The sequence below is a fragment of the Pleurodeles waltl genome, chromosome 3_1 (genome assembly GCF_031143425.1).
Source record: "Pleurodeles waltl isolate 20211129_DDA chromosome 3_1, aPleWal1.hap1.20221129, whole genome shotgun sequence".
NCBI classification, from domain to species: domain Eukaryota; kingdom Metazoa; phylum Chordata; class Amphibia; order Caudata; family Salamandridae; genus Pleurodeles; species Pleurodeles waltl.
In genome coordinates, this window is record NC_090440.1 from 815591704 (window position 1) to 815615841 (window position 24138).

The 24138-nt window shown below is 44.0% G+C and overlaps 1 protein-coding gene across 2 annotated transcripts in view; it reads left to right on the forward strand.

Annotated features, from left to right (window-relative positions):
- The window catches only part of INSC (INSC spindle orientation adaptor protein), a 1473234-nt gene that overhangs the window by 24784 nt on the left and 1424312 nt on the right, over positions 1-24138 (forward strand). Inside the window, exon 1 of one of the 2 annotated variants that reach the window (XM_069223703.1) lies at positions 13860-14067. The exons of the other annotated variant lie outside the window; for it this stretch is intronic. The gene's annotated coding sequence lies outside the window, so the exon portion shown is untranslated. Of the gene's footprint in view, positions 1-13859; positions 14068-24138 lie in introns of those variants that run through there. 2 annotated transcript variants of the gene reach the window in all.

A 24138-nucleotide genomic window follows, 5' to 3' on the forward strand; every position in this document is an offset into this window, starting at 1 on the left:
GGTTCCAAGAGGGGGGTGACATACGTCAGTGGTTAAAGGAATATGAGAGGGCTCTGGTAGAGCGCAGGATCCCTGAAAAGGATTGGGGAACTGGCCTAGGGAGTTTTATTCCTGAGGAGGGGAGGGATGCCCTACTGACTCTAGAAGAGAGTGACAGGGAGGGGTACTCCGCTGTGAAGAACACACTGATTATGAAGTATGGTTTTTCCCCTGAGGAATACAGAAAAAGGTTTAGGGGTAGTAAGAAACTGTCCCACCAGTCTTGGGAGGAGTTTGTGGAGGATTTCTGCATTGCACTAGATGGATGGGTGAAGGGTAGCACAGTAAACAATTTTGAAGGGCTGTTTAATCTGATTCTCAGAGAGCACCTGTTTCGTTGTTGTTTTTCAGAGTTACGCCAACACTTGTCAGTGTGTGAGCTCTCTGACCCCAGGGAGCTTGCAAAGGAGGCAGACTTCTGGTTGCGTACCAGAGGGTCTGGTGTGGCATTAGGGGGTGTTCCTAATGAGAGTGGTCTAGGTGTTTCCCAACAAGGTGTGGTGGGAAAGGAATGGAGTGTCCCAGGTAGGTCCCAGTGGACTGGGATGGGTGAGGGACCCCATGTCCCGTCTCTGAGGAGAGGGAATGGGGCTGGGCTGAGGCCCAAGGTGCCCGAGATCCCGTCCCAGGCCCCTGAAGGTTCCATGAGTGAACACCAGGAGGTGAGCCTAACCTGTGCCGTAGGGCCAGCTGTTCAGAAGGATCCCATTTTGTCATTAGGACTTAAGCGGGTGGCTGGTGATAGCGTTCCGACGGTCCTGGTGTCTGGTAGTCTCGCTCTACAGCGGAGGAGGTGGAAATCCAGGCATAGGGTTGAGAGGGGGCTGCGGGCCCCAGTGGAGAACCTGGAGGGTCAGGGGTCAGCTCTGAGAGCAGAGCCCCCCAGGAATGACCTTGGTGAGACCATTTCTGGGCTGGGGGGAATCCAGACTCTGTCCGATGGGCAGAGGTCAGGAGACCTGCGCCAGCCAGACTCTTGTGTGGCCCTTGGGGAAGGTGTTTCCCTGGTGGGGGGTAGGTGTGCCCCCCAGGAAGTCCTGGTGCGCCAGGCAATGATTCAACTGCAGGGTGGTGACTCTGGGTTGGATGTTCAGGTTCAGGGGGTAAACCCTGACCTGATGGGGAGTAGGTGTGCTCCCAAGGAAGTCCTGGTGCGCCAGGCAGTGGTTCAACCGCAGGGTAGTGACTCTGGGTTGGATTGCCAGATTCAGGGGGTAAGCTCTGATCTGGTAGGGGGTAGGTGTGCTCCCAAGGAAGTCCTGGTTCGCTGGGCAATGGTCCAGTCTAAGGGTGTCGTCCCTGGACTAGATAGACAGGTTCAGGGGGTAAACTCTGATCTGGTTGGGGGGGCGGTTAGTGTGCTCACCCCCCGTGTGAAACTTCTGGTGGCTTCTCCCGAGGTGGGGAGACGCAGGACTCTGGAAGTGGGGTTCAGGGAGGGGGAAGCCCGCCCCGGACCCCGGTGCAACCCAAGGGTGTCTTCCCTAGGTTGGGTGGTCAGTCGCCAGGTAGTGATCCTGGGCTGGCGAGAAAGTTGTGCAGGGCTGCTGTACCGAGCACCCTGGCAAGTGTGGATTCTGGTGATACCCCTCCTAGGAGAGGAGGGCGGGATCCTAGAAGGAGGGGTAGAGGGAGGAGAGCCTCGCCTCTAGCCCCTGTAGAACCTATGGGTGCGGACCCTAGGTTGGTGGATCAGTGGCAGGGTAGAGCCCCTGAACTGATCGGAAATGGAGTGGAGACAGGTTGCTTTGCACCTGGGGCTACCGCCCCCCACTCATTATGGTTTCAGAGACCAGAGGCTCCTAGATGGCCTGGGGCCTGGTTCTGGCCATTGGCAGCTAGAGAATCCCCGTGGGTTGGTCTAGGCTGCCTGGGACGCATTGACAGAGAGATCCGAGTGGAGTCAGGAAGGCGTAGAACTGGAACATGCCCCTGCTGTTGTGGGCCTGGGTCCTTGTTCTATCGCCCCAATCAGGAAAGTACATCAAGGTATTGATTGTTCTCCCCTGGATTTTGGCTGGTAGGGGGTTGAGTTGGACTTTTGGCCATACGCATGGTCATCCCTAGTCTTTTTGCCTCCTTCCTCCTGGTTTTTCTGACCTCTCACTGTTGGCTCTAGGACTCTGAGCACTTTATCACTGCTGACCAGTGCTAAAGTGCAGGTGCTCTCCCATCTAAAGTTGGTATGATTGGCTTATACCTAATTGGCATATTTAATTTACCTATAAGTCCCTTGTACAGTGGTATCTCTATACCCAGGGCCTGTAAATTAAATACTACTAGTGGACCTGCAGCGCTTCTTGCGCCACCCACTGAAGCAGACTTTCAAACCTGTCTCAGGCCTGCTAGCGCAGGGCCTGTGTGCGCAGTTTTCTGCCACAGGGACCTGGCATTTAAATTTACTTGCCAGGCCCAGAACTCCCCTTTTACTACATGTAAGTCACCCCTAAAGTACGCCCTAGCTAGCCCTATGGGCAGGGTGTCATGTATGTAGAAAGGCAGGACATGTGCCATATTGCATGGCCTGTCCTAGTAGTGACAAACAGCCTAACTTGGTGTCTCACTGCTGTGAGTGCTGCCTTCTCATAGGATTGCATTAGAAATGCCCTGCCTTATGTGTAAGGGGTATTGTCTGATTTATGAGGGGTAGCGTAGGCGTGTTTGGTATGGTTGTGATGGTGATAATAAATACTGCTTACTGGTGTGGGTCATTTTTTATTACTATCGCAGAAATGCCACTTCTAGAAAGTGCGCATTTATCTGTGCTTATAATTCTGGTGTTTTGCATCTTGACTCCAATCCACGTCTGGGCAGAGTGACAGTTGGGGCTTTGTGCCTTCTTTTCAGACAGCCTGTACACAGGGAGGGTGGAGGTTTCACCGAGGTGCATCTGCATACTGAATAGTCTTCCTGGGCTGAGAGAAGAGAGAGGCGGGGCACACCTGCATTTGTAAAGACTGTGCCCTGGCCTCACACAATAGGGTCGTTAACCCCCCACTGATGTTTGGAGCCTGTGCTGAAAGGAGAGAGGGGGCACTCCCAGAACCAGTTGTAACTGGCTGGAACCTCCTCTCCCTACCATTGTAAAACACTGTAAGAACTGACTATAAGTACAGGGGAATTTTCCCCACAATTTGAACATTCTTGGAACTTGAAACTGGACACAGAACGCTGATGAATGGACTCTCCAGGAAACCGCCATGGACTGCTGCTGCTGTGCTGACCTGTGATCTGCCTGGTCACTAGGAGGAACTGCCACCATCTGCACCCCTTGTGCTGGCCTGTAGCTGGGCCCACCAGCCCTGTGCTCCTTCTTGTTTAGTTGTTCCCAGGGGCAGGGTGCTGTGGCCCCTGACCCCTGCAACGATCTATTACATCTTTGCCAGAAGGGAGCGCGAGGCGCCCCCCCCCCTTTAAAGGATTTCCCTGACTTGGGCCCCCCCTTGGAGAGGGCCGGTGGAGGCCCGGGGGGCCCCCCAGTGATCACGGGTCCCAGAAGGGGCCCGTCAAAAATTCAGAGAGGGTGCGTGCCGCCCCTCTCGGTCTGCCATGTTGAGGGAGGCCCCCGTTTTTGCGCAGAGGAGCGCCGGGGGCCCCATTAGTTGTTTTAGGCACTGGAAGTGCCTCCCCATCAAGACAGGTACTTTTAAATGGACCAATATGTTCCTAATCTAAAGTTCTTTCGACAGACTTTGCTATTATGATATATTGCCTACCTGTTCTATGATGCTTTTACATATGTGTGCACATGTTCCTTTTATGGGCGTGACTTGCTAATATGTTTCCCTAACTTGGCATAGGTTTTCTAATGTTCCTACTATGGGCGTTTTATGATATTCTTATGACAAGTGTTCTAATGTAATTACGTGTTTCCTGACTACTGCTTATGTTGCAGAATACTGAGTAACCTGTGTGTTATGTCTGACTACTGCTAGTTTGCAGAGTAACTAATGTGTAACGTTCTGACAACTGCTAAGGTAGCAGGATAGTACTATTATGTGATGTTGGTCTGATAATTACGTTGTGTACAATACAGTATATTTTCATATAATCTGGTGTTGTGTTTCCTTTGTGGTGGGGATATTGCGTCACATGTATGTGTGTGTTGTGCAAACGCTTTACGCATTGCCTCCGGGTTAAGCCTGACTGCTCGTGCCAAGCTACCAAGGGGGTGAGCAGGGGTTATCTTGGACGTGTAACTCCCTTGCCCTGACTAGAGTGGGTAAGTTCTGCCTGGCTGAGGTGCATACCCTAGCCAACCAGAAACCCCATTTCTAACAAACACCAAAAGTGGGAGTTTGTTTTTGAAAAACAATAAAAACGAATGGACCCATCACCCTGGGATGTTTCTAGTATGGTGGGAGAGACACTGTTTCATCTTTACTGCCCTCACTGCCATGATATACCTGGTGGTAACCGACATTAAAAAAAACAAAAACCTATGTGACCGCCCACTCTACATAGGGCGGATGGCCAGATGGTTTACCTCCAATGGCCTGTACTCCCTCAAGCCTTCAAAGGAAGGTATACACTGACTGAGTACATTTTACTCTGTTGGCATAAACCTAGCTGCTCAACTGACTGAAAATAGGACTGGCAGACCGAGAATTTGGCAGATAGGAAAGTGATGGAGTACCCTATCAGCCAGGTCCTAAATCAGTCCGCTAGTCCTACACTCTGAATGCCCATTACAGTTTACCAATTTGCCTATAAGAAGATCTTGTGTATTGCAAAAGAGGTTTGAGTGTACTGGTAGTGAATGTCAAAAACAAGAGAGCAGTGGAAGAAAAGAATCGAGGTCCTGAGTCACGAAAGGGCCTCCGCACTTATGGCAGAGGTCCCGCAATCATGGGGTAGTCTCCACACTTGGGGCGGAATCTGTGCAATGAGAATTTTCATTGAGGAGATTCCGCCTCAAGTGTGCAGACTCCCCACGACTGTGGGGCCTCTGCCACTGGTGTGAAGGTCGATTATGAATCAGGCCCCTGGAGATTTACAGTAGGAGAATGGAGTTATACACAATTTGCAGAATGCGTTATTGGTCCTCCCTAGGAAGCAAGCAATATCTTGCCTGCCCAACCTCAGCCCCAGTGCCAGCAGTTTTCTTAATTGACATTGTGTGCATTTGAAGTCTAACATAACATTTTGACAACAGATCTTTCCCTGTCACGTGTAACCCTAGATTACCACAGGTGTTCATTACCTCCCCAGCCCATTTACACAAGGATCTCCATGTCACTGGTTTATAATGTCACTATTTAGTTTGTTTTACTTGTTTTTCTTCTGTGTGAATTTTGTTGCAAATTCTTCTTCTTATACACTGTGTTGTGTGACTATATATATACTTTGCCCATTAAGGTCTTGTTCACTCTTTACAGATCCCTATGAAACATAAATATATTTAAACTTAACCAAATGTGCTAGCGCGCCTGGTCCTTAGTAAGTAAACTTACAAGGGGACGCGTATAGGCTGATGAACCTTTTGGATCGCATGGAGTATCCTAGCTATGCAGTAATCGATGAACATCATTTATCAATTTAGTCAATCAACAACCACTAAGAGAAACATTAAACATGTGACAATATATCAATATTTCAGGAATAACCACAACTCAATTATACGTTTTATCAATTTTATTTCCCTATTAGTTACAATACTAAGTCATCAGGTTATACCATACTTTATTCAATCAGCTCAGAATTAGTTCATTAATGACCACCAATACCATGATCTAATCAGAAGTTGAGAAAACATATACTCGAAATGATCCAGCATAAACCAACAAAGATGAATATAACAGCATTAATAGCAGAGTTCAGTAATCAGTCCGTCAATCATTTGCAAATGTCAACGTCACCCAAAGGAAAACCCTACCTAACCCAGATTAGCATTGAGCATGTGGGACTTCATGCGAAAACAATTTAGAACATGAATTTGGAAAAACATCTAGCTAAGAGAAAAAATATTAAACAGTTGGTACCTAGAAAGAAAAGGCACAAAAGTTAATTAGTGACATTTTTATAGCTGCCTATCCACGAAATGGATCAGCAACAAAGTTAGTCTTCGTCTTCAGGTCATCAATGGATCAGCAATGCAACAGGCTCTAAAGAGCATGAGCCCAATGACAGAATCTCGAATCGTGTCTTCTGGCATCATTTCTCCCCTTGCATCTCCCGCATCTCTCGCATCTCTTGCACATGAAGTTTTAGCCCCTTGTCACGACTTTTTATTAGAGTTTTTCAGTCCATCGCCCTAATTCCTAATTGGTCAGTCAATCGGCAGTTATGACTCTAACCTATAATATTACTTTTACATATCTATGGGTTCTACTATTTCCCCATCCCCAGTTAGTTGATTGGTTCGCTGTGCAATGTCCTCATCATCCGGCTCTTTAGGTATCGAAAATGTTGCATCTTCTTCTCCAGCAAAATCATTTTTATAAGTCCTTTTCTCTAAACCTTTTTCTAATTTTTCTTTTAATGCTTTTCTCCTATCATCAGTATGCCCTTTGAAGCTCTTTTCTAATGGTGGAAGCAAGCATGTGAGATTATTATGATGCTCATAGGCTGTCCAAAATGTTAGTGTAGGCTCAAAGAATCCTCTAACTAGCACTATATCATGCTCTTTAGCTACTCTACTCAGATATCTAATAATAGGAACAAACGCAAACACCATGTCATAGTTAGAGTAAAAATGCTGTATATACTCTTGGTTATAGAATCTTGTTAGTAGCAAGCTACAGCTTATTCCATATGTTAGCGGAAGACTATGGTACATAACTCCTTGTTCTACTGAGGAAGGAATTTGTGTACACACAAGACAATTCCTTGCATCCATTGTCTCAACATACTCACTCAACAAGTGATAGAAAACATTGTAAGAAAGCTCTCCTTGTGTATTAGTATAGTCATGCAAATATTTCCCATCTAGCTTAAAGCTCTCTAAAGCTGTTAGTGTAGTAGTCTCATGAATCAAAGTAATAGTAGCTCTTTTCATATCATGAACAAACATTCCCACAATCATTATTATAAACATCATTCCACACATAACTACCAATCCAACACTCATGTATCTACAGTGCCTAGCAATTCTATCTTGATTATTTAGCTCAGCAATGATCTGTAAAGAATCAGAAAGCAGATGTAACTCTTATATAAAGTGCAGTAAAATCAAAAATAAAGAAAAATTCTTCTCTCACAGTTCAGTTTCACATCCAGGAACCCTTTTCCTTTGTCAAAATCGATTAGCAGCTTGTCACATCCGGTTTTTAATGTCAAATCAGGTTATCAATTTCTCTTCCAGTTTATTTTCAACAGTCTCTTTTAGGTTTTTCAGATTAGCTCAAAATATCAGCTTCTTGTTTCCCTTCAGGTTACATCAAAGTACTGACTCAGATCTTCTCTCTCAAAACAAAAATACATAAATTTGTGTTGCCAATCATTGGTAGTTGAATACGCTCATTCTGGACCTGCGTACCGTCGATTTGCTATTCTCTTTCTTTTCAACCTTCAATCACCACTTAGTTCTCCTTCACTCAATTCTTCTTTTCTCATAGTATCCACTTCTTCCTCTATTGTTTCATTTATGAACAGTTCCTTTTTCTTCCTTATCTGCGATACAGGCCAATGATCTCCTTTTCTTGTTCCTTCTGTTAATATTCTTCTCACTAGTGGACTCTTCACCTTCTCTTTCTCTATGGTGTTTTCTCTTGATGGACCTGCAATGGGCTCAGGAGGAGTCAAATCACTTTGACTTTGATCCGTCTTAACTCTTTCCCCCTCTTGGTCTGGCACTTGCTCTGTCTGCTTTTCAACACCGTCTGCTTCTGGAAGAACCTCTGCTGAGCTAGGCTCTCCTGCTGTATCTGTCGAGACTGGTTCATGCGTACCCTCCTGTAATTATTCACTTTTGTCTCTTACTGGGGTAGTAGAAACATCTTCCACGAGCTCTGGTTCAACTTAAGGCTTTATTGGCTCCTTTTCTGACTCCGGTGCAGCGACCTGTTTCAATGTTGTTGGTGCTTTCAACAATGCTTCTTCATGATCTGGTGGACATACCACTCTCTTTGTATGGCTCGCGTGTATCCAGTTTGGAAGTCCTGCACACTTCACAGCTGTCGTTGTTGTTAACACCACCTGATAACGACGTCTCCAACGCAGTTCTGAACAAGTCTTGCGAACATGCTTTCTGACAACAACCCAGTCACCGGCACTGAGGTTGTGCCCTGGATTGTGGATGGGTGGAAGGGTGGTGGCCTGCACCTGCTGAGAGTAAGAGCGAACTACATCAGCCAGACCCTTGCAGTAGTCCAACACCATATCAACTGTAATGTTTACAAGTGCATTGGCTGGAACTGCTGGTAATCTCATTGCTCTGCCCATGAGGATTTCATGGGGCGACAGCCCTATCTTCCTGTCAGGTGTGTTTCTCATTGACATCAACACCAAAGGCAATGCATCTGGCCATTTCAGATTTGTAGCTGCACACATCTTTGGAATTCTTGATTTCAAGGTACCATTCATCTGTTCCACCAGTCCTGATGCTCCAGGGCGGAAACTACAATGCAATTTTTGCTTCCAATGTGGCTCAAATTCACCACTGTCCCTTTTCCCACGTTTAGCTGCTGACAAATTATTCAGGGATGACATACTGCCTCTGCTGCCTGCCTGAATTTAGGGTTAATCCAGCCGATCTTGAACAATCTAACCATGGCATCCCTCCCAATGCATGCCTGTCCATGGTAGTATCGGGCCATTTGCGCCAATAAACTATTTGGCAGGACTACCTGACCCTCCTCAGAAACCCAAATCTCATCAGGTCGTTGGACACATTTCAACTTTGCCCAGAGTCGTTTCTCTTCCTTGTAAACATTACTTTGCAATGTTTTCAACTCTTCCAGAGTATCGATCACTTTCAATGCAAAACTTGTACATGTGTTGTCTTCTTCTGACATCAATTCCCATTTGTCTTTGAACGATATACAGTTCAATGCACAAAACCTTGTGACTTGATCTGCATATCCATTTCCCAGTGAGATGTAATCCTGTGCTTTTTGATGTGCACTGCATTTCACCACGGCGATTTCTTCAGGTAACTGTATCGCATACAACAACTCTTTTATATTGTAGCGATCTCTTACTGGTGTACCAGTAGAGGTCATGAAACCTCTTTGCGACCACAGTTGGCCAAAATCATGAACAATTCCAAATCCATATTGACTGTCAGTATAGATGGTGACTTTCAGTCTCGCAGAAACATGCAAAACGAAAGACATCTTTGATAAGTGAAAGATGCAATCCATGCCTATCAGATTTTTTTAAAAGTAGGTTATCTTTGATTTAAACTTCAGAATATTATTTAGAGTTAATATTACTTTTTATTGTTGTTGGCCCATTTAGGGTTAACCACTTGTTGGCTGCCTGTTTCACTGATCTATTTTTTTTTAGTTGTAGAGGAGCCACACTAAAGACAGCTTCGTAGATTTTATGATTGAATTCAGGAGGATCTTTGGATTGTTGTCAGAGAATGAGGATGGTTCAACAACAGAGATGAAATCTTCTTGGAACCTGTTCAGTAATCGGTAGTGCTTTACCGTGTTAGTGTTGTGGAAAGAAAGGCATTATACTCAGGAAATCATGTGTTAGACTTTTCTGCTCAGGAATGTGGCACATAACAGAGGAGGAAAGACGTGGAGAGCGCCTAAACCATCTTCCTAAATACAATTACAGGATGTTCTCACTGGTTACACATTTCCAGAATCCCTTCCTCTGTGTGCCCACTTTGGCTATATCACAAAAATTATTTAATGACACCACACCTTTTGGCTGTTTAATTTAGATTACTGGAAGGCTGTTCTTAATTTGTAAAAGAATAAGTAATGAGTATCTCTGTCCAAAGCTTTGCCCAAGAAGCCCCCAGGTGGTGTAATTTAATGTCAGTGTGCACCCTACCAAGGTTGCAAATCTTAAATCCACCTTATGGCACTCTAATCCACGATCAGACACGCCCTGCCCCTTTTAGTGACTCTTGTGGGCTCCTGCTTTTTCTCTTTATGATGGTTTTCAATCATTGTTGATAGGTCACTTCTATAATTTGCACTGTGGTCCGTAGTACATATGGCTAAGTTCTGGCTATAGAAATATTACAAATAAATAATGATTAAATAAATAAGGTTCCTCAATTTACATTTTAGATTTGACAGACCTGTGGTCACTGACCACCGATCTGTCAAATCTAAAATGTAAATGATATTATAGAGGTGTGCAGTATTCAGTGGTCCATGTCAATGTAACGAAAGAAGGGGAGAAAGGGGAAAAGGGATTATGTGAAGTATTTCGTACTTGAAAATACAAACAGGCTAATTGGACTGATTCATTTGTCACTGATTCATTTGTCAGGTGTGTGTAAATGAACGGGTGTACAAAAATATGGGCAACACAACCTTAATAAAGAAAAAATGCACTTTGGGTTTCTTTTCTAAAAATGTTTAATGCATCCTCGAATATATACAGCTCTCTCTACAGTTTTGTCTTCAATTACTGCTCGTCCCAATCATTCATTCAAACTACTGCCCATCGTTCATAAATACACCTCAAATATATTATTTACACCTACTGCCAATTGCCTATGAATGATATATGAAAGCCACAGAAAATAAATGAACACATATCTCTTGCTCAATCACTCAATGTCTGCCAATTCGACCAGGCCCTACCCTCTGGGTGGCTATTATCTTCACGGGGCATTGGGTTTATGAGCAATTCTATGACGTGACCTAGACATGAAAACCACAATGTCCATAGAAAAGCCAACGAAGCATTTGTGAAATATTAGCATGCATTCTTCTGGTAGTTTGGCCTTTTTCATATGTCGTCAATCGCCTAGCACAGTAGTTTTTAGTACTAAAGCACATCATATTTTATCTCTAACAGGTTTTCGTTTTTATTTCTTAGAACTAAACCAGAACTTTTATGCACCCGATCATCATCTATTAAGAGCATGTTAGGTCTGGATATTGGTATCTTTATGGTCCAGGCAGAGCTGATTAATTTACTTTTTTGAAAAAATGTCTCTAAAAACAGTGTAGAGTAATAAGCCTTTCATTGATCAACTGTATAATGAATTTATGAATGGTGAAACAGCGTATTGAAAATGTGTGAACGTCAGCACAGCACACAAACTCCCTGCCGATTATGTTAACCATTTTGGAGCCAGTCAGAGAGTTAGATGGTAAACCAGCAGGAATTTCACAATTAGTTTATGTGTGTGGCACCGGCTTGGCTTGTGCAGTGAACCATTTCTACTATTATCCATAAATGCATTTTAATCACTTCTTGGCCGCCTCCAATGAGAACTACTCTAAATTTCTAGTTAGTGACCTGATAGCTAGAGCTGCTCAAGCCACTGGGTGGTCTATCAGCCTGTTCAGCATGTTGACTAGTCCTCTAGTAGAAATAACCCAGTGGGGGCACGGGTAGATGATACAAGAGCTTCTAATTTACTAGACATTGGGCTGCACGCAAGAGAGCAATGTATGGATAGCTGGAGAGTTAACAGTACCTTATGAGTTACTTGCAGAAGCCTGGTCTACAGGGTCGGACCTGATCAATTTTTTGCCAAATATGACCAAGTGCTCTGTCCACCAAACCCTCATTCTGCCTCAATTTAGAATTGACTGTCTGATGTCCTTTTATTCTGCCCAAAAAATACCCCCCCACAACCCTGGAGAAACATCCCAAGGTGTAGGGGCCATTACTTTTTTTGTTCCGTTTTCCAGAAACAGACTTCCGCTTGGGGAATTTGGTTGTAAAAATAAAAAAAAAGTTTGGTGAACAACCTCTTAAATGTCTGGTGACTGTGCAGCAAAATTCCAGTGTCTTCAGATTAGCCACCATGGCGGTGGCACTTCTGAAGATTCTGCAATTACTTCAGGGCTGTCAGTGACCTCGCAATTTGGCCTGACCAGAGTGACAGCGAAGATGACCACTACTTTGTGGAGCCACCCACCAGGGTCTAAACCAGGCTTCAAGTTTTGATTATTCTAAGATGGGGTTGGTTAGTAACTATAGATACTGGATACAAATACAATGTAGGGAATGGCACTGATCATAAGTTCGTTCAGATGCCACCATCTTTTCAGCCACCTCAATAGTATATTTTATTAATTTAATATCTGCATAACGTCATCAGATTTTTTTTTACACCACTTCTCTGGGTGTAGTGGACAGAGGGGTTCCCAATCGTGTGCTCCTTTTCAGGTCTCACTCTAAAAAGGATGCATCGATGTGTTCTAGCCCGAAACTGTTTAATTACTCCAGTCAGATTTTAGTTCAAAGAGGGGGGAAGGTGGACTTTAATGTATTTTGTCATTTAACATACATGATGATTTGCGACATTCACTCTGCCTGAGTTCTTTCATTGTTTTTCATGCGACGAAATAGCAGTGAATACAGAAGTTACTGCAGAACGTTTTATAATGCCCTGTTATGAATTTATGTTTCAGAACTAAGCCAAGACAACAAAATGTTTACACAAGCGTGATTTCACCTAAATGCAAATTATTGGCTTTCACTTCTTTGGCATATTAGTTTTGCTTTCGCATACATTTTAGCATATTTTTTGTTTGTGGGAGACTGTTGCAAATTACTTTGCTGCAACTGTATAAATGGTTGTGTGCCTGGATAGCATGCGTTGTTCTAGAAAGTAACTGAATATACACTGAGCATATATCGCGTGTGACCTTTGTACATATACCTTGCACACACTTTTTAAACTGTTGACAGCGCAAGCATATTTTTGAATTACATGCACAATTTTCACTTTCGCACTAACCATGGAAAACATTGTGCCAACCCCTGCTAAAATTCCTTGCCAGGTTACCATCGAGCACAACCCACTGACCTCCCCCGTCCATTTGAATGCAATGATGAGAGTGAGTCGTGGGGTGCATACGTGTCACAAGCAATGCTGGCTTGTAGCTAGGCACAATTCCGTTGTTACTTCCAGCCAAACCTCTGGCCTTGTGCTGAAGTTCGCTGCATTGTTGCTTGTATTTCAAAATCAGACACTCTTTATAATCAACAATGCTAACTCCTGAATTACCAATCAGAAGGCTATCTGGGCCTGAATACAATGTTTTTCTGGTATTCCGGAGAGGATTTCAGCTATGGAAAAAAAAAATTCTCTCGAGTTCAATTAAAGTAAACCAAGCCAGATCAGACTTCTGCAAATGCTATTTCTCAATGTTTAAAAAGCAGTTTATAAAAGAGTATCAAAACTAGAAGAATGAATCGAATCTTAGAGAAGGAAACACCTGTGTTAAACAAAAACATTAACACATTCCAGACATTGCGAAGCAGCATAACTAAACGTTTAAGCGTCTTTTTAAAACATACAATTCTTGTGCACATGATTGCACCCTGCTAAAATAACTCCATGCGCACACCACATGGATGCTGCAGTTTACATGTGGTGGCGGTGGGACAGCTGAGGCCGAAGAAGATGCAGGTTACGAAATAGGAGTCCCACCTCTCTCATTAGCTGTTTCCTCATTTACATTTTGTCTCCACATCAGACACAAATACGCCAGAGCATTATGCTTCCTAATGTGGATGCTTCTCGCAGGCCTCTCGGGTCAAAGGATTGAGGTTTTAGCAGAGCCCTCAGTTAAAGTTCCCACAGTCTGACTACTATAGAATTTGGGGCCTACCAGCAGCGTTGTAAAAATATTTCCTCTGAGAGGGGAGACAAAAATAGAATTATTCCGCGTCGATTTGGATTGCGGCCTAGCTCAGTCTGTGCAGTGTTTGACTGGCAGAAAGATGTAGTCTATTGTGGAAGCAGAGGTCTGTGCTCTTTTCGTTCTTTTGAATCACTTGAGTGCGCGAAAGGCAGGAGCCGGGAGACTAGGGAACAGACTGTCGCCCGGCGACTACTTATCTGCTCTGTGTAGCGTGACTGACACCTTCTGTGGAAATAAAAGGGAGTACATCTCGTGGCATCTGCCTCTCATGCGGCTTCATCATACGGTAAGAACTAACTGGATACTTTTTTTTCTCGGCTTTAAAGCACGTTAGCTCAAGACCACAGTACAATGAGAAAGTACTACCGTTTTATTAATACGTGGTCTTAGCACAAGAAAATGCACAAAATCACTTGATTTCCTAATTAAGTTTAGTTTATCAAGTGCGATGGAGGAAAACGTCAATTGGTGGGAAAACATCTGCTATTAACCCCAAAACAACGCCGTTAAAACGCACTGTGAATGCACTATTCACCGAATTCACGAAAAAAGTAGTAAGTCTGCTGCCACTGATTTATGTCTTCTTGAGGACGCAGATTACTACTACCTCGTGGAATTCGGGGACGTTTCCAGAAGTACGTCTGGAAAGCTAGGCCAGATGTACGCTTGCAAGTGTACTTCTGGGAATGCCATGTGGCTAATTCCAAGGTCTCCTATTCCTTCTAAACACAGTGCTCCACAGTCGAGAAGTCTGAACACTGGGAATGGAGACACCTTGCATTTTTTCTTGTTGTTAATCTGTGCAGAAAGCATGTTTGTCCTGAAGAAAGCCATTCCCCTACACCTCCAGCAAATTTGGTAGTCATCTCTTCTTCCCATCCCGAAAGAAGGGTTACTCCATTCTGGGAAAATTATACCTCCAATCATTTCCAGGGTGGAAAGGGGTGAGAGAGGAGTTTAGGAATATTTACGTCTGCAACCATTCCTAAACATAAAATGCAAATCATGGCTAGGAAGGCCAGGATCCCAGCCACTCAGCTGTATTTACGATTGAAGATTTCCATGCACTAGTAATGGCAGAGAAATCTGCTCCCGTATATGTATTTATTACTCCCATCAGGAATCCCTTTGTGGATTCTTGCAGGCCCCAAAATGTAAATTTACCTCTGTGTTTCCTGACCGGTGTAAATAATTTTACTACTGCATAATTCTCTGTGTGTCTAGTGATGGATTAGAGAAGTATGAGTTGGGATCAAGACTAGACAGCCCTGGTATTCATTACCTCGACCTTCGATAGCACTGGCTTCTCAAAACATTGGGCATCAGCATTTTTTTTGTGTGCAAATTAAGCACTGGAGCCCAACGAATATGGGAATATAGTACTTCCCAGTGCTATGCCAAAAACTGTGTCTGCCTACATTTTCCAGACATACTATGATGGGGGATGTGCATTTTCAAAAAAGTGTAAATCTTCTCAATAGGTAGATGGAATCTATGTTTGCAGTTTTTGTGACTTCTGACGTATGTCTAACTTCTATGGTGCATTGTTACTTTTTCCCCTTATAAACCAGTGAGAGAGAATTCTAATAATGTGTTTATGTCATTTATTGATTTTGCTCAATGTGTTTGTGTTGGTAATTGACCTTTATGCAGGGTTATCCCCAAACATTTTGCCTTCTTCCTTCTATCTTTTTCATATATGTTTTGTTGGCTTTAGGACTCTGGGCACTTCACCACTGCTGACCAGTACTAAAGTGCAAGTGCTCCCTGTCTAAATTGTATTGGTGATTGGCATATCTGATTTACTGATTAATCCCTGGTAACGTGCACTATGTGTGCCAGGGCCTGTAAACCAAATGCTACTAGTGGGCCTGCAGCACTGATTGTACTGACACCACATAGTTAGAATCATTCTGGAATGAAAAAATTCTGCCAGGAAGAATTGCTGGATGCTGTAGGAGGGACTGCCACTCCGCCTGTTGCTTTGTTGTGCTGGCCTGCTGCTTGCTGCTTCTGTCCTGGGAGTGAAAGGACTGGTCTTGGCTTCCTACATCCTACTTCCAAAGGTTCTCTAAGGGCTTGGACTGAGCTTGCTTCCCATTAAGAAGTCTCAGGGGCGTCAAAGACTTCACCTGCCAGCGCCCGAGCTCTCTTGCTGAGAGTCCTGACTTGCCAAGTGGTGGCAAATACAGTTCCTGGGACCTTAGGAGTGAGTCCTGGTGCAACAAGGAAGAAACTAGTGCATCAAAGTGCAGATTGACTTCGGAACTGGTGCTGCTCTCTGACCCCGCACAGCTGCTCCACCAGAGCTGTGGTCCCCAATGAGTGCACTGAACCTGACCTACAATGCAGGCCTGACACCGCCGCAGCACGTCCAAAATCCCACTACAGCATGAATCCTGAGTGCTGTGTCACCAATATCCATGGCACCTGACTGTGCTGCAGCACCTGTGGCCTTGTGGTGTGACTATGCACCACAAAGTTGACGCCTCACGTCGTTGACCTGCTGGCTTCATTGATTCCACCTTGTTGTAAGGAACCAGCGCCTCGCCGCCAATGCTGCATCACCTCCTCTGCAACTGTAAGGAACTGACGCCTTACCTCCTCTGCCTAGCCATAAGGAAATGATGCCTCATCTACCCGGTGGCAGTAAGGAACTGGCGCCACACTGGTTCCAGCAATGCCTCAACTCCCCGACCCCATGGAATGTCTTGGTTTTCTAATAATTTTCCAAGGTACTGTAACCAGGGTCTATACAACTCTGTGGCTGACTGCACTCGCTCGCGGGTAGTGCTGTGCTGTTGAAAGTGACTCTGTCAAGCCCCAGTAGAGCTACTGTGTTTCTAAGAACTGTACTACATTCTATCTTTAAAAAAATTGTATCTTTACTTGTGTATGTCGGATTTTTGTCATTTTGGTCTTGTTTTACTCAGATAAATATTGGTTATTTTTCTAAACTGGTGTGGAGTACGTTTGTGGTGTTTTCACTGTGTTACTGTGTGTGTGTCTACAAGTACTTTACACATTGCCTCGTAGATAAGCGTAAGTGCTTGAGCCAAGCTTTCAAGGGGGTGAGCAGGGGTTATCTTAGCTGTGTGACTCTCTTACCCAGACTTGAGTGAGGGCCATACTTAGAAAGGGTGCAAGCCTCTGCCAACTAGAGACCCCATTTCTAACAGCATAGCACTAACAAGCCACTTCAGTGTTCATTGAAATATTGAAAAACTGAAATGAACAATTCAGAAAATACAGGCACAACAGTGAGTCCATTTTGCATCACAGACCAGTAAGTGTACTCAGAAGCATTCAGAATTTGCATAGGTTCAAAACAGGTGGTGACAGAAAAGAACACTAATCATGTTTCCAAGACAGATTTGTCCCCTGGCCCTTGGAGTTGCAGGTACCACTCAACAATATCATGGAGAATACTGCAAGTGTTATCTAAACTATACAAAATTGGGAAGTTGCTCAAAGATGGAAAGTTGGCCAAACACGTCTTGTTGACTCAAGTGTACAATGCTCAAGGTGTCAATGACTAGCTCAAAAGACTTGGGCCCTCATTACGATCATGAGGGTCTGACGACCACCGTGGTGGAGGTGGTGGTTTCACTGCCGTGGGCCCGGCAGTGCAGACCGCTGTATCAGGAGTACGGTGGAGGGACAATAGCATACAGCCACACCGTCGCCAGGCCCGACAGTGCGGGTGGACCGCTGCGGCCGGCTGGGCCTCCTCCAGGCCGGCAGCATGCCCCACACCACTGGCCATATTACAAGGGTGCTTACTGACAAGGTTTTCGTGGCAGTCGCCCTGCCATGAAAACCCTGGTGATATAGCACCCAGCGTCAAGAATGAACATTCCTGTCGCCCCTACACACACCCCCACACCTTCACACACCCGTGCACATGCATAGCAGGCACACCCCCACCCCCATTACAGTCGACCCACTTACCTGACTGGGCCACACTGCAGCCCACGTCGAGGGGATCATCTGGGAAGGGGGAGATGTCGGTGGTGACGCCGCTGGGTACCTGACCGTCACTGCCGGCGACGATCGTCATGGGCCCCAGTCCCCCATTGCAGCACCGCAATCCTATTGGATGGTGGTGCAAACCGCCAAGGGTTCACAGCCGTGCAGGGACCGCCATGCACAAAAGTGCATCGTAATATGGCGGGGGGAGTCGTGCTGTTGTGGCGGTGCTGGTGGTGGGACCGCCTCTCTCAAGCCCTCATTTGGCCTGACAGTGTCGAATTTCGGGCTGTTTTATGGTGGTTTTCGCTTCGTGACACGTAATGCAGCGGTCACTACACCGCCACCACTGGCGGTCTGGTGGTGGGTTTTGGCAAGTCGGTCTGGCCCAAAAAATGCCGATCTCATAATGAGAACCTTGGTGTGAAGGTTGTGATCAGGTACAGTACAATATAGTTCCAATAAAGACAGAATATCCACCTAGCTTTGTAATTTTGTTAAAAATAACTCACCTTTAAGGACGCTGTAAACATATATGTATATATATATATATATATATATATATATATATATAGTAAAAAGTAGAACTGAACTATAGGAATCACACAGATTACTGAAGAAACATGTTATAAATAAAATGCAGTGCCAACATGTGTACCAAGAGCACATTTAATATTTACTCTTTGCAATCATCACTCGTTTATGTTGAACTGTTTATAATCCCAGTTATTGTCAGCTGGAAAACAGCCCACTGCCAGTCAGTTCAAGTGCATTCTAAATGTTAAATAATTCAGTAGGTGAGATTGGGGGATTTTCCCTCTTTAGAAACAGTGATGGGCAAAACAGGCCTTCCCCTGCTTTCAAAATACATTTAAAAGGCTGATGACTGATACTAGGTAGATACAGTGATTCAACTCTATCAGGGACATTGTGTCTTCCCTTCATAAAGACCCTTGGACAAAAGAACAAGAAGGAAGAAGAAAAAATTGGGGTGGTGTTAGACCTGACAGTCTTAGGGTGGTCATCCCCCAACTTTTTGCCTGCCTCCCTTCATTTTTCTGACCCTGTTTTTGCTGGTTTTAGGATCTGCGCCCTTTACCACTGCTGACCAGTACTAAAGTGCATGTGATCTCTCCCCTAAACAAGGTAGCATTGGTTCCTATCCAAGTGGCATATTTATTTTACCTGTAAATCCCTAGTAAAGTGCACTACATGTGCCCATGGCCCGTAAAATAAATGTTACCAGTGGGCCTGCAGCACTGATTTTGCCACCCAACAAAGTAATCCTTTAACCATATTGCAGGCCTGCAGTTGCAAGGTAAGTGTGTGCAGTTTTACTGAACCTTCAACTTCACATTTAAAACTACTTGCCAATCCTTAAACTCCCCTTTGTCTTCATATAAGTCACCCCTAAGGTAGGTCCAAGGTAACCCATAGGGCAGGGTGCTATGCGAGTAAAAGGCAGGACATGTACTCAGGTGTTTTAAATGTCCTGGTAGTGAAGAACTCACACATTTGATTTCCACTACTGTGAGGCCTGCTCCTCTCATAGACTAGCTTTAGAACTGCCCTCATATACTTTTTAAGTGGTAGATTGATGGTGGATTGAGTAGCCTTGTCACGTTTAGTATGGCCAGAATGGTAATAGAAAATCCTGCTAACTGGTGAAGTTGGATTCAATGTCACTATTTTAGAAATGCCACTTTTAGAAAGTGGGCATTTCTCTGCACTTACTGCCATCTGTGCCTTACAGCCTGTCTCCAATCCATGTCTGGCCTGTGCTGGTTGATAGGTCCCCTTGTGCATTCCACTCAGACACAGGACACTCAATAACACCTGCATTCATCTGCATACTGGATGGGTCTCCTTGGGCAGTGAGGGTTGAGGGGCTCTCTCTTACACTTCAAAGGCCAATGGTCTGCCCTTACACAAAGCCTTTTTAAGCTCCAACCAGGAATGATTGTCATCATTTGCATTGGACACGTTGGGATCTGTGACAAAGTGCAGTGAAAGTGAGCTAAAATTACCTCTATACCTAGATAAATTGCCAATTTATTGTAACTGGGATAGGGCAACTATATAAACAGTGTGATGTGATGGGAACTAATTACATGTCCTTCACATCAAATAGTCTAGTCGATATGTTTCAGCCTACTTACACCTAGATAGGTTGTCAGCTTTCTTCACGACCCTTTTATTACAGATCCCAGTGAACCAAGAAGGACATTATCGATTGGACCCTTCTTTGTATGAGTACAGTGACTTTTTGGACCTGGAGGCTTGGCTGTCAGTCCTACCTAAAAAAAAGACAAAACGTAAGTGCCATCCGCTGAACTGGTGCAACTCAGATACAGGTTGTAATGTTCTTAGTAATCTAATATATATAAAGATCAAATCAGAACCCTGTGAAACCGGAACTGAGTTGGTCCAAATTTATCAATTTCATCATTTTATATGGCCCTTGTATTACTTCAGGTGAACCATTTGCCACACAACGTTAGTGTGATGAGAGCACAGAAATGTTCCAAAGGAAATGTCCCATAACATTACTGGTGGTCAGCAAAATCCAAATACTAAAAGTTAAAAAAGGGAAAAAATATCTAAGAGGCATAAAAAGAAAATCAGATAAATGATTGCTTTGTTATTTACAGTAAATCATATAGGAGATCAAAATAAATGCTAAAATCGAAGACAAAAAAGTGTGAGAAAACAATGCTTCTTAAAACTTGCAAAATAAATGACATCATCCTCAACCTCTGAAAAACTCAAAAACTATCCATATTCTCAGTATTCAGGCATGAAAGTGGCCTCTCTTAAGATGTATACAGTGTGCTAGGTTGCCACAAAAATGCATTCTATTCTTTTTATTCAGACATACATAAACTCCTCATTGCAGGCAACAAATTGCAACACACCTCTAATCGGGGAAGTGATGATCCCATCGAAATGTGGGAGGAGGAGAGTAAATTTCCTGAACCAACTGCCATAGAAAATAAACAGAGAACTATAAAAACTAAAATGCTCGGCGTCATTCTGGTAGGTTAAATGAATGACTGTGCAATATGACAGTCAGGTAAGTGCAATGTTGAGAAGATGCACAGAAATGTCTCTAAAATTATAACTCAAAATAAGAGAAAGTAACAGGCAGACTGATAAACGTATATTCAATGAACACAAGTCAATATACAAAGATGTTCTAAACACCTATAAAGGTCTGCCCCTTTAGCACTAAGACAGAGCCATGAGAATGTCAGGAGCGTGTGCCAACACACACATCTAACAGTGAAAGCCAAACTTTGAACCCCCAAGTTCTGCTCATCGTTACTGTTATAGAGAAGACCCGATCAGCAGTCGCGGCGCATGGGTCTTACATGGGTCTGGATGGGACGTGGGGAGAGCAGCAGGGGAGTGGTGGGTGGGAATATTAATACAATAAAACATTTCTTTTTTTTTTAAATTACCTGAACGCAGACTACGCCACCTCCGTCTCTGCTGCAGCCGGCTGCAGACACAAGCTCCCAGCCTGCCCTGTGCCCAATCCTGATGCTGCTCATAGCAGCATCAGGAATGGCTGGTAGCGCCCAACACGGGCGCTCCCAGGCAGACTGGGAACCTGTGCAGGCTCTCTCCCACCTGGCAACTGTGTTGCTGGGCTGAAGAGAGCCCTGTGCGCATGTGTGTTTGGCCGGCCAAGCACACATGAGCTTCGAGGGGGAGTGCTGTGCACTCCCCTTGCACTCGTCTCCCCCGTGGCCCCATCCTTCTGGAAGAAAACAATAATAAACAAAGATTAATATCAATTTCTTTTAGAGGTTTGGCAGCTGCAGCTGCCGCTGCTGGTGTGGGCCAACGTTCCTCCGCCCTAACGGAGGAGCTGCCCCTGCCAATCAGATAAATGTGCTCATACTTGGAACAGTAATCTCCAGAACCACAAGTGAGTACTTAGCCCGCTGTGAACCAGGGTGACACAGATAATTCTTAAACCAAAAGGTTAGTGCAAGCATGGCTCTGGTTCAAGCACCTACTTTGAAAATCAACAGCATGCCCCTGTTCATGACATCTTCCCTGTACTGGATGTTCACAGGGAGTGCAAGCGTAAGCAGCATTTGTATTTCACCACCTGATGCTGCTTATTAGGGACACTGTTGGTTACCTGCTCCAGGCTATCTATCCTATGGAAAGGAAATAATTCTACACTGGTGTAAGAATCCAACCCGTTTCTCACGCAAAAAATCAGCACTGGAACAAAAGAGTATATAAATAGGTGTGCTTAATAAAACCTGAGTGCTACTAATTTTTGTAATTGGTCCTGTTTGAAATAAACGAAAGCAGTAACCTTGGTGTGTTCAATTGTGCACATGTGAAAAAAAGAGAGATGCCTTTCCTATCTGGATAATAAACAGCAGAGCATCAACTATCGAAAGGCTCCAGTTGGAAGAAACACAAAGGACCTAGTAGGGAAGAGAGCGCCTGCCAACTCCTCTCATGTGGGTGATTATAAAAAGACCATACTTGGTGCTTTCCAGAGAGGTGACAAAAGGAGTGGCTGTTAAGAAGACGGGGACACCTGTCCGATATTATATCCTCTGATAATAGGCCCCACATAATTGACATTTTTTGATCACACTACGCGAAGGAAAACAAATAGAAAAATAACAAGAGAATATAATAAAAAATTATTCAATAGAAAATTTGTAAGCTGTGTAGATCCAACCTGCGCATGTTATCATATAAGAGAACATGCTTAGTGAGGGCACTGTTGTATTAAGGGGTGACTTTACATGATCAATGTACACTGGTATGCGCTACTTATTCAGACCGCCACAGTAGTCATTCTTCTGTATAAGGTAACAGGTAATAACAGCAAATGGGTGACTGGACTCCATCTGGCCCTCTATCTCTGTATCTGGGCTTTGGTATTCAGCATTGAGAAAAAGGGACCCCAATGTTAACCGGAATCAATGGTCGAATAAAGTTGAATATAATCAGGAGAATATGACATAATCAGGAGTTCTTCAATGGAAATTTTGTAAGCTGTGTACTTCCAACCTACTGATGTTAACATATAAAAAGACCTGTATTGTGAGGGTTGTGCATATTTAATTTGCATACCAGTACATTAATAAGTGACCTTACATGATCAGTGTACATTGGTATTAGCTACTATTCAGACTGCTAGAGTAATCATTCTTCTATATAGGCACATGGGTGTCTGGATTTTACTGAACAAAGTCAAATCCACTATCTCTAAAACTGGGCTCTGGTATTCGGCAAGATAAAGGAAGGGCCCTGATGTTAACTAGGGTCAATGATTGAGTGAACCTGGTATCTAGGAGTATATGATCTCTAGAAGAATTAGCTACTTAGGTCCTTGGCTACTGATAAAGGCACAAAGATATTCTTCTATTGGGCAACCTGGGACCATGAGATCCCGTCATTCAGACCATGGCAATGTGTCTTCAGATGGTGGATCCAACGCTATTTCTTTTGTAGCAGATTTCTATCAGCGTTGACATCTACATTGTCCAAGGATTCTAAGATAACCCATTTCAGGTCATCTATAGTATGTCATTCAGTTAAGAAGTGGTTACTCATGTGTGTTGTGGCCCTATAGCATCTGATGTTGATCCTGTGCTCTCCTATACACATCTTTATCTTTTGACATGTCACTCCTATGTATTGGCAGTTGCAAGAACATGTGATCATGTAAATAACATGTGATGTGTTACAGTTAATGTGTCTTTTCAGAATTCATTGGAGATTAGGCTTCAAATCGATAGTTTTTGTTACTCAGGTAAGATGACCATGGATAGGGGCCCACGATAATGAGAGACACCATGCTGTTTAGATGGTCCCTATCTTTTTCTGACATTTCTTTGGTCGTACGTGTACAAGTAAATCCCTCAAAATGCATTCTCTTCTGTATGCACACCTTAATCTCTACCAGCTCCAATTCTTGTTCACTAACATCTTCCGTTGGTTTGATGCTGCATTGTAAGTTGTCACACCAGTCAGGATATCAAATGACTCAACTTGTTCTACTTTCTGTAGAAGAGCATCTCTATTCAGGTGTTGGGCTCTCTTGTAGCATTTAGAAACAATGTGAGCAGGACTGTTTCTAATTCCCAAATTATCTGTCAGTTGCTGAGCTTGAAATTTATAATCCTTGATGTTACTGCAGTTCCTGCGTAAGCATAGTAACTGACCATAGGTTAAATTTTCCCTCAATGTTCGTGGGTGGAAACTGTTAAACAGCAGTGAACTATTCTTGTCTGTAGGCTTGTGGGTCGTTCTTGCTTGAAGCTGCATGTTGTCCATAAAAATTGTGACATTTAAAAAAGGGAGTGAAGTGTTACTCATTCTGCTGGTACATTAATTGATCCAGTGT